Source organism: Thunnus thynnus, chromosome 1, assembly GCF_963924715.1.
Source record: "Thunnus thynnus chromosome 1, fThuThy2.1, whole genome shotgun sequence".
In the NCBI taxonomy this organism is placed as follows: domain Eukaryota; kingdom Metazoa; phylum Chordata; class Actinopteri; order Scombriformes; family Scombridae; genus Thunnus; species Thunnus thynnus.
Genome location: NC_089517.1, coordinates 37580553 through 37592273, shown reverse-complemented (window position 1 = coordinate 37592273; position 11721 = coordinate 37580553). Strand labels below are relative to the sequence as shown.

At 41.5% G+C, this 11721-nt stretch overlaps 1 long non-coding RNA gene across 1 annotated transcript; it reads left to right on the top strand.

The window, feature by feature from the left end:
* The first annotated feature begins 1216 nt into the window (after positions 1 to 1216).
* On the top strand, positions 1217 to 11310 carry LOC137189634 (uncharacterized). The gene is made up of 4 exons (XR_010929691.1): positions 1217 to 1305; positions 3220 to 3290; positions 9762 to 9819; positions 10145 to 11310. It is a non-coding gene; the product is annotated as an uncharacterized lncRNA (long non-coding RNA).
* The last annotated feature ends 411 nt before the right edge of the window (positions 11311 to 11721 follow it).

Here is an 11721-nt window from a genome sequence, read left to right as displayed (position 1 = left end):
TTCTGTGAATGATACACATCCAGAGCATTTTGGAGTCAGTTTAACTCTGAATATTGCGGGGAACAAATTAGCTTTTTTTTTTTAAAGCTTTTGGAAGGATCTGATGTTGTGTCAATTACAAATATTGGGGGGCACAAAATTCCATATTGCCATCTATAGAGCCATACTACTAGTATAGTTAAAAATATAAAATGGACAGTTTGGGTAACAGTTTCCCTTCATCCCCCAATCCTACCTTTGTTTTTACTGCCATACTTGTTTGGAAGAGAATACAAAGGTAAAAACGAGAATGAGGATCACTGAGTGATCTTGTTTCTTGTTGTATACTGTTATTATCTGCTGCAATGACTAACTTTTTTTAAATGGACCATTAAAGTTTCATCCATCGGAAGAAAGCAAGAAAAGATGGAGATAAAACATAAAAAAGAATAAAGACTGACTTTATATGTCTATACTTTTAACAGACAATGGAGAACAGCAGACAGGGCAGAATACCTTTTTTCACATCCATAAATGAGCAATTTGACCACTAAAAACTCTAAAACGGGAGGGAGAAATATTGGAAAAACTTAATTTTGCCTCATATAGCAAAAGTATCTTCTCCTGGGCTGCTTGTCTTTGTCTTTGTGTTTTGTGTTGGAGATGCCCAGCAGGTGTGTTTGGGTCACTGTTTATTGGGAACACGTAGGCCTGGTGTTCCCAGTACTATAAGAGTGCACCCCACTTGTTCCAAGGAGGAGAGAGAAAGGGGAAACTCTGCTCCCTAGGCTCCATGCTCCCCATCCTTGTCTTCATTTTTCCTTTTACCATACAACACTCACTATTTTATGATCCATGCATACATGCCAACACTACTGACTTACTGACTGCCACACTTCATAGCATTTTGACATTTGTAGTTGTTTCAAAGAAATGAATGGTTTCTTTGCTTTAACTTCTTGTATCACCTCCTCTTATTTGTCATGGTTTTTGACCCGGCCATGAGAAATTGGGGGCTCATCCAAGATGATTCCTAGGTGTTTTGTTGCATTTAATCGGTTATCCTCTTTGTGTTGGAATTAGTCCAGGTGCTGTTGATTGTAGGGGTTTCCCAGGCAGTCGGAGTGGAGGGGCCAGGGTTGGTAGGTATACCACCTACAGGGTGGGTCCTTAGGGGATTCCCTGATTCATTTGCATATTCTGGTTTGGCCCTTGTTCTGTATAATTGAGGTCGGAGAAAACACCTGGGTGAGCTGATTGTCTTTGTTGGTGTTCAGAAGGGCATTATTGGAGTTGTGGATTGGAAGTCTGTTTGACCAAAGGAATGTAAGTGTTGACATGCTGGTGTGTAATTGTTTTGGAGCTAAAGCTATTTTCCCTTGTTGGGCATTGCAATGTAGCTCCTTTGAGTTTCTCAAGTTTGTTGTTTTTTGTAGTGCTGTGGGGAATGCGGTTAGAGGTTTGTCTCGGTGGGGGGGTTGCTAGATTGCCAGATACTGGTTGCTTCTCTATACCATCGGCCTTTAGTGCATAAGTACCAACCACAAGTAGGCACACGAAGACCAGGGGTGAGTTAGTTTAATATTTGGTTGGGCAGATAGAGGGGATGCTCCTGTTTGCCTTTTTGCAGCCAGCGTGTTGACTACTGCATTCTTAATTTGTTTTTAGATGGCTGCACAAAGGAGCAGTTGTTGAAAATTGCTGACCACTGTAGGGTTGAAATCAGTGACAAAAGGCTCAAGGACACAGTTAAGTCTATTTTAAAGGCTAACTAGTAAGAGATGAATTTGTTGCCAGGTGAAGCGGGAGGTATTGTTGAGGATGCTACTGGTTTGTCTTTGTCGTTAGGTCAGAGTACTGTTTTGTCCTTTGAACAGCAGAGGCAGCTACTGTTGTTACAAATGGAACATAAAAAGTTAAGGCACTGGGTTGAAGTTGAGAAAAATGAGAGAAGGAAACATGAAGTTGATAAAGAATTGGATTTGGAATAAATGAAGTGTGACACAAAGTAGGCTAGGATAATTTTGGAGCATGAAAACTTAAGTTTGATCAGAGAAGGTACTGTAGGTTGAGCCTGTTACAGTGTGTACTGAAGCAGGAGGCACAGGAGGCATATTCAGCTTTATCTGTGAAAGATTTAGCTTGAGTTATGCATCAGTGAAAGCCGCTGTTCTTAAGGTCTATGAGATGGTTCCTGAGGCTTATCACCAGCGGTATAGGAATGGTAGGAAGGAAGATAAACAATCCTACCTTGAGTGTTCACACAATTTGCTGAATACTTTTAATCATTAGGAAACTTTTGATGATTTGTATTATATTATTGTTTTGGAACAGTTAAAAAAAAATTACCAGCCATTTTGCCACATATATAACCGAGCATCAGGTGAGGCAGCTTTGTTAGCAGATCAGTATGTCTTGACTCGCGGTGATTGGGGAAATATGCGTAGTGCCGGTGGCTCTAAGGATAGTGCTGTTGGGCATGGATTTTTGTCTGTGGGCTCAGTCAAGCCTGAGGTGGGAGTGAAGGTGACAGATTTGTGTAACATGGAAAAAGTATGTCACTACTCTCGCAAAAAGGAGCATGTGAAAGTGGATTGCTATTCTCTAAAGAGAAAGAACAAACAAATGAATGTAAAGGCTGCTCCATTAGCCGCTCCAGTGGTGAGTGATTTCAGACCTACCTTGTGCATTAGAAAGTTCCTTGTGATGATGCTTATTTGCCTTTCATAACAAGTGCTTATGTTTCCCTGACAGGATACAGTTACTAGGTGCCTGTTAGAATCCTGAGAGACACAAGTGCATTGGGTCCATTTATTCCAGCGTCAGTTTTCTCTTTTTCAGAAGAGTCTGATATTGGTGATTCAGTGCTAGTTCTAGGTATGGGATTGTCTATCTTGTCTACTCTGGTGCACAGGCTGCATCTCTTTTCAGAATTAGTACAAGGGGAGGTGTGCATCGCAGTGTGCCTGGTGTTTCCGGTGGAAGGAGTCCATCTCCTTCTTGGGAATGGGCTAGCTGGTGGCCACATGTGGCCAGATGTTCCTCCACCTTCAGTGGTTAATCCAGTCTCTATAATTAACAGTGAACCAGATGAGAGTGAGCGTGTCTTCCCGGAGGTGTTTGCAGCATGTGTTGTGACGCGTGCTGGGGCTTGTGCTGGTGGTGAACCTGATAGAGTGAGTGTGATGGAAGAACCATGTGTGAACTTGTCTGACTTTCCATTGTCTGTTTCACATGCAGAGCTGGTAGCAGAACAGCAGTCAGATCCCTCTATTAAGGAACTGCTGGAGACCACGATCCCTGTTGCAGAGGTGAGGTACAAGGCACATGGTTATTTCCTTGACAATGGTGTGCGAAAAAGGAAGTGGGTGTCTTGTAGTGAGGTTCGTATGGGGAACCTAATTTTTCAAATTGTAGTACTAGCCACATTTCGTAACTTGGTTTTGCAGCTGTCTCATGACCAATCAGGGCATCTGGGGGTCGGGAAGATATATGACCATATTTTATGGAACTTCTTTTGGCCTCGGCTAATAAAGGAGGTGTCAGAATACATCAAAACTTGCCACACATGTCAAATAACTGGCAAGCCAAACCAGGTTATTAGGGCTGCTCCATTGCACCCAACACCTGTCATTGGTGAATCTTTTGAGCGCCTAATCATTGACTGTGTTGAACCTCTGCCTCCTGCTAGGTCAGGAGCAAAGTATCTTTTCACTGTCATGTGTCAAACCACCAGATATCCAGCTGCATATCCTCTGCAGTCAATAACAACCGGGTCTATGGTTAAAGAACTTTACTTCCTATATGTTTGCACAGGTGTTGAAAGAACCTCGGGTAAAGCACTCTTAGTCATCAGCCTATCATGCACAAAATCAGAGGGCACTGGAATGTTTTCATCAGATACTTAAGTCACTGCTGCGAGCATTTTGAGTTGGGCAGGGATTGGGAGGAAGGATTTCCATGGTAAATGATGGCAGCCAGGGAGGTAACCCAGGAGAGCACCAGGTTTAGGCCCAATGATTTGGTGTTTGCACATCCTGTACATGGTCCTCTGGCAGTGTTGAGGGACAATTTTAAGAGCAGTGATCTTCAAAAAAACCTGACTGACTATGTAAATAGGTTCAGGTATAGGTTGTATGTTGCAGGGGAATTGGCAAAGGAGAAAAATTGGCTACAGCACAAGAGAAAATGAAGTGTGTTAATAATTGATGGGCTGAGCGTTGACAATTCAGTCCTGGCAATCAAGTGCTGGCTCTTTTGCCAATTGTTGGGTCATCGTTTCAGGCCAGGTTCACAGGTCCTCACAAGGTGGTAAAGCAGACTTCATAAGAGAACTATCTGATTTCTTCTCTAGAGTGGAGGAAGAAATCAAGCTTTGTCATGTCAACCTGTTAAAGCTGTACTACTCTAATGCAGTTGAGCTGGGTGCGGCAAATGTACATAGTTCAACCAGCCCAAAACAGCACATGTCACTCCACTGGTCATATCCCTCCATTGGCTCCCAGTTGCTGCCCACAAATTCAAAACCCTGACACTTACAAAACCAACTAAAACAGCTCCCACCTACCTGAACTCCCTCATTCAGGTCTACGCTCCTTCCCGCTCACTACGCTCTGCCAATGGAAGGCGCATGGTACCACCACCACAACAGGGTCCTAAGTCGCTGGCCAGACTCTTCTCATCTGTAGTTCCCCGGTGGTGGAAGGAGTTACCAAACTCGGTTCAATCCACAGAGTCCCTCTCGATCTTTAAGAAAAGACTAAAAACCCAGCTTAGCCTTATGGTACTTACTCTTGTTGTTCACTCCTGACTAGATCCCTGCTTGTGTTGTATCAGCTCTCAGATGTACGTTGCTTTGGAGAAAAGCGTCTGTTAAATTAAATTGTAAATTGTAGTTCAGAGTGGGTTCCCCCTCTCAATCAGCAGCAGTGATGGAGATGAAAGAGTCTCTCATTTTTGATCAAGCATTGCGGCTAAAGAACATATAGCTCTTAAAAACTTGGATAATTTGTTAGGCCATTTCCAAGAGTCAAAGTGTGTTGAGTTGGCTGAGCTAACTGACAGTTTTACAAGTTTGTTTGGTGATACACCTACACAAACCCGCCTTGTAGAGCATGATATAGGGTTGGGGGATGCAAAACTGATCAAACAGCAATTTTACTGTGTCTGCTGATAAGCGCAAGATGCAGAGGTCAAGTATATGCTTGAACACAATATTGCTGAACCATCATCCTCTAGCTGGGCCTCCCCATGTCTGCTTGTCCCTAAGTGTGATAACACCCCAGATTTTGCTCCAATTTTAGTAAGATCAACAGTGTCACCAAGCCAGATGCATTTCCACTTATGTGGATGGATGAATGCATCAATCAGATTGGAATCTGCGAAGTTCGTGAGTAAAACTGATCTGCTTAAGGGATATTGGCAAGTACCGTTATTCCAAAGGGCGCAAGGGATTTCTGCATTTATAACTCAATCTGGCCTGTATTCATATAAAGTGATACCTTTTGGCTTGTGGAACGCACCAGCAAAATTCCACTGTTTGATGAATATGGTGGTTGGGGATTTGGAAGGTTGTGCTGTGTATTTGGATGACGTGGTTGTCTACAGTGACAGTTGGGACAGTTAGGTTTTGCGCATTCACTTATTGTTTGAATGTTTGGCTTCACAACTGACAGCTAATCTGGTGAAATGTGATTTTGCTTGCACAACAGTAACATACTTTGGACATGTTGTGGGCCAGGCCAAGTGTCTGCAAGCAAAGGTGCTGCTGTAGAGCAGTTTCTACAGGAACTACTACAAGATGCTCCACACTCCCCATCCTTGTCTTTGTTTTTCCTTTTACCATACAACACTCCACTGACTATTTTATCATTCATGCATACACACCAACAATACTGACATACTGACTGCTACACCTCATTGCATTATTTGTCTTGGTTTTTGAGCCGGCAATAATGACAAAAGTGCAAAATGCCACAACTATTGGTGCTGCCGGTCTGGGTTTGTCTGTATTTGTTGCTGTTGATGTTGCTTTAGGAAGGTAGGAAACAAGTAGAGTAAGCAGGAAGCAGGAGATGGTGTAGACGTCCACTTTCCTGCTGAACTGGGTGACTCCTTGGTGTGTGTGATTTACTTATCTGTCTCCACTGCATTTATTCACCCTCAATCTCATGGTCCAACTAATACCAGGATCAAACTATGCAATATTTTTGTCTTTCACAATGGTCATCATGTCAGTTAGGCAATCATAGTGTCAAGAAGTTGTCAATCATGACTACAGATGATGCTATGTGTGATGCTGGCGGTCTTGTGTTCCAAAAAGAAAAGAAAAAAAAAACAATTGTTGACCCGTTCCTGGGTGTCATGAAGAGGACAGTATGGGCTGTCTATCCTTCAAAGAAAAAGGTTCGCTGTATGTAAACAGGCTGATTCAGGCAGGAAAACCTGCCATCAATCAGCAGTTATTCTGAAAAACTATATAGTTATAGCTGGACAACCGATGGTGAACAGCTTTGACTTTCTGTGTCAGTGTTTACATATGTGCACTAGAGAGTATTCTGTCATCCTATTGGTCAACATCAAGGAACAGGTCGCAGGAGATGTCAAACTAGGCAGGAAAATACAAAAAATTCGTAAATTCGTAAATTTGTTGGCGATGACCAAATTGTGTCAAAATCAGGATGAATTTGTGTAGTCTGATCCCGACAAAACACAGTAAATGCAGTCAGTCAACTGTTTGGATTACGAGAACAGAATCGTGATGAGAAACAAAACAAAAAATGACAATTTAATCTGGATATTTGTGTTTTTCCTACATTATATTAGTTCACAGGTTAAGTTTTTTTTTTTTTAAATAATGACTAAAATAAGTGTTTTATGACCTATAATGAAAATATAGTTTTTCCTGAAGCAAATTCATGGGATCATTGACATGTGGCAAACAGCAGGATCTTCCATTGGATTATAAACACAAGAATTGGACAAGCACTGAATAGACAGTGTGATGTTGATCCTTTTCTGTCAGTCCTAATTTTAAAGAAAGAGTTCAACATTTTGGGAAATATGTTTATTTGCTTTCTGTCCAGGAATGAGACGAGAAGATCAATATCATTATGATGTGTGCACGTTAAGATCACAGCTGGCAACAGGAAGAGAGCTTAGAGTTTAGCCTATCTTAGCATAACAACCAGAAGCAGGGGCAATCAGCTAGCCTTACTCTGTCAAAACATACACCTTTTAACACGTCCAAAGCTCACTAATTATGAGCTAATAATTATGTTGGAACTATTTCTTGTTAAATAACAGCCAGGTATAGTGACCAAGAAGTCTTCACAGTGAGGTTGCCAGGTTTGGCACCATCATGCCTGGCAACAGAATGTTTTGGTAGATGTATTTTTGAACTTTAGACAGAGCCAGGCAGAGCCAGGTCTGGAGTATTTATGCTATGTTAGGCTAACCACAGAAGCTTCCATCCATTCAATGCACATGGATTCCAACCTCTGTTATGGTGTCACTGTCCTTTCAGCAGCCGGCCAAACGGTCTTCAACAGGCTGTCATCTAGTACAGTACCAATTAAGCGTTTGGACACACCTTCCCGTTCCCTTGAATGAGAAAGTGTGTCCAAACTTTTGACTGGTACTGAACATCAGAGATTCAATGGACAAAAACAGTACTCAAGTAGGCTGCATAGTTTACTGTCATAAAATCACTGTAGATATCATAACATATCCAGAAAACAGTAACTGCATCTTCTCCTGCTTTAAAACATAATGAAGTAGAATAAATAATACTTAAATACATCAGGGATCAACGTGTTACGAACAAAACAGCTTGTCATTACTAACTACGACACTGATTGATGAGCTGACCTGATCTCATTGATCAAGTCAGCTCAGAGTTGTTACTAGAAAGATTTTGCCTCCAATTCTTCTGAGTATTTTGCAGTGATTTAGTTTTAATTTTATCCCATTCCAAGGTATGATTTTCCATCTAAAAGCTGCTATTCGTGTAGTGGGAGAGAGAAATGTGAGGATTTGAAGATGCTGAATCAGTTCTGTGCTCCTGTGGTGTCAGGGACACAATGATGTCTATAAGCCTTCACAGTTTTATCAGCGACTGCTGCTTACACTGCAAAAACAGTCTATTTTAAAAGAACAGTACTCCTCAAAATGAAAATGCAGTCATTATCTACCCACCCTCCATGTCAGATGAAATTTCTTTGAAGTAAGTAGGACCAATAAAAACAGTGAGAGTATACTCATGATTCTATCTCCTTTATCCAAAACTATTGAAGTTAAGAGGGCCATCTTCCCACAGCCACAAAATAAGCATAAAATATCCATCAAATTAGTGCAAACAGCTTGTGCAGCACAATCCAAGGTTTCTGTGTCCAAACTATTCCAAAAGTCTATCTCATTATTTCCTGTAGGGTATTTCCCTCACTGTCTGTCTTCTGTCATAGAGGTAACAGAAAGAGAGTCAGGATTTTGCAGGTTATAGCAGGATCAAAGTCAATTTTTTAGACAAATAAATAAGTTGCTGATCTATCATTGAAGATCACATCAACACAAACAGTAAAGTTGCAAGCTATAATACCAAAACAATGAAAGATACTAAAGCCCTCAATAGATCTGAATGGCACAGCATAATTTGGTGATAATTATCTGTGTTACAAGAGAAAATGACAACTTTCACATAAACATAGTTATTTAATGTATTGCTAATATAAAAATATTGAAAATAACAGCTTTAATGGAAACATTTTTGGTGAATTACAACCTGGCTTTTATTTCCATTGCCATCATCTCCAACACCAATGATGTTGAGATTTCAAACAATGGCAACATTGTTATAAATATAAGTTCAGTAACACAAATGGTCAGATGATCATACTATATAACTATACAACAGTTCAGGTTCTTGACCAATTTGACTTTTTTGAACGTCGCCCTAAAGATCTCATCATATTTTGGAAATGTAAATGATGGGTGATGCTGCTGGTATTTTTCACCACTGTAAATTTTGTTTCACATCCTCAATGAAACATAGGAGTCTCCTGGATAGTGTAATTATATTATAGGTTTACATCACGGCCATCAGTTTGAACTATTTAAAATTTGTTTCTGAGCAATCGTTTTTTGATTATTTTGGCATGGCGGATGGCTTTACATACTATGATACCCATAAGCCTTGGTAACCGTGAGAGGAAGCCAGTCAGAAGTGCATGTAAGAGTTGTAGCAATGTACTATATGGTATATGTTACATGGTTGCAGTTGGGAACTAAACATTGAACCATAGCTGCAGAATTCATCCAAAACTGAGCCAGAATTAGAGAATGAATTCATTTAATGTGCACATTGTATTATCTATTCTTCTAAAAAGTGTAGTTTTTAGTCTACACTCTTTTTAAGCAAGGTTATTCAATGTTTCTTGCCAAAATGCACTTTGTGGGAGTTATAGTTTACTCAGCTTTAGTTATTATGTACACTGTCTTGTACTTTGTACCACTGTCTTTGACTTTTTAAAAATGTTATTGTCTATCTTTTGTACTGATGATTCTAACTGTGATTATCATAACAATAACATCCCCTGGACACCCAAAATAACCCCTTCCACTTCACCACTCTATCACACCGGGCAAGACAAGTTCTGACTGACAAGTAATGATGAAAACAAAGGTGTGTTTTTTACAGAAAGCAGGCAGTAATGACCCCGGGACAACTTTTAGGTTAATGTCTACAATGCCTCACATAATCCTACAGTAATTTCCCATTCTTTCAGTGCATAGTCACCAAGCTTGAACATGAGGCCTGAACCCCCATTTTGAGCATTGATAATAGTAAGTAACATTTTTAACCTTATTTGAGCCAACAGAGCACCAAATCTTTTAGCTTTACACCCACAGTCTTTCACTGAGCACCGCCTGTACAACTAGCCTTTTACTGTGGATGTGTAGAGTGAGAGGAAGGATAATGGAGGAGGTAGAGAGGGAGGAGGTGGCAGACCAGTTACTGTGTGGAAAGAAGAATTGACTATATAAACAAATATTGCATACAACATTCATGGCTGCTGATATAAATGGGACTGATATCCAACAGTGCTCCTAGAATCTATATCCCTGTGCTTTCCATCCATTCATTTTCGTGCTGCTTATCCCGGACCAGGTCACAGTGGCATTAGACTGAGTGAGGAAACCCAGACATCCTTCACCTCGGCAACACCCTTCAGCTCTTCCTGTAGGATCCCCAGGCGTTCCCTGGCCAGAAGAGATATGTAGTCCCTCCAGTGTGTTCTTGGTCTGCCCTGGGGTCTCCTACCAGTTGGACGTGCCTGGCACACCTCCAGAGGGAGGCGTCCAGGAGGCATCCTAATCAGTGCCCAAACCACCTCAGCTGGCTCCTTTCGATGCGAAGGAGTAGCGGCTTTACTCCGAGCTCCGCCTCACCCTATCTCTAAGACTGAGCCCGGACACCCTCTGGAGAAAACTCATTTTAGCCACTTGTATCCGTAATCTCATTGTTTCAGTCACTACCCAAAGCTCATGACCATAGGTGAGGGTTGGAACGTAGGCCAACTGGTAAATTCAGAGCTTTGCCTTCTGACTAAGCTCTTTCTTCACTACAACAGTCCGGTACAACACCCGCATTGCTGCTGATGCTGCACTGATCCGCCTGTCAACCTCATGCTCTATCTTACCCTCACTTGTGAACAAGACCCCCAGATACTTGAACTTCTCCACTTGGGGCAGCAACTCACTCCCAATCCAGAGTCCACCTTTTTCAGTTCGTGCACCACCCAAAGAAATGACATGGAGTCACCGCCCTGTGGGCCCACCACCTGCCGGGGTAAGAGACGGGGGTCTGGTGCACTGTTAAACGGGCAGCAGGCAGGGGTGGGGACCTGGACATGATGATCCCAGGCTTCATCTCTCTGTGCTTTCCATTTACACAAACCCATGCAAGGCAATATTGCCCTAAATGAAGAACTGTGGAGACGGCAAATGAAACTGATAGAATGTGCACAGTTTGTTTTATTTCCTTTTCTACAATCTTGTCGTCTGGCACTATGATGTGTGGCTGATGCATTTTCACCCGTATACTTCCCTGTATATTGCTGAAAGATAGTAGTGAAGTGTGCACAGCAGTCTGTAAAACTGAAGAAGACTCTTTGAAGAGTAGCAAAATGTGTTTAAGAATTAAACAGCAAACCCAGTTAGTTGTCTTTGACTGAATATTTCTTTTTTAGCGCAGTTAGACATTTTTCCTCTAATAGGTGTGTTCACTTTTGGTTTTCCCTCCAAATAAACTGTTGACTTGTTTACAACCTTTCTGATTGTCAGACTGGTTGTGTTTCTTACCCTGTTGGACTTTGTTGTATGGATTTCAACATGTTCCCAGATCTCAGAAATTACTTTGGTGAGTAAAAGTTTTGGCCATCATTCCTATGATCCTATGATTCCCTTAAAATGTGCCTCATTATTTTCTCTTAGCCCACATTCTGTATAAACCAGTGTGTTTAGATTAAGGGATGGTCACAGCAGGATTTAAAATGGCAAAATTGAATTCATTGCAATAGAATTGCTGCGATCAGTGGATTCACTTGCAAGGGCATAGTAAATCTGCACACATTTTTTCCCTCAAGCTTCACTTTGATGTGTGAATTCACACCGTTGACCCATGGCAACCTGTTTTGACAGAGCTGAGCTTTGAGGGGACAGAGTGCCAGAGAGTCTAAAAAGGAG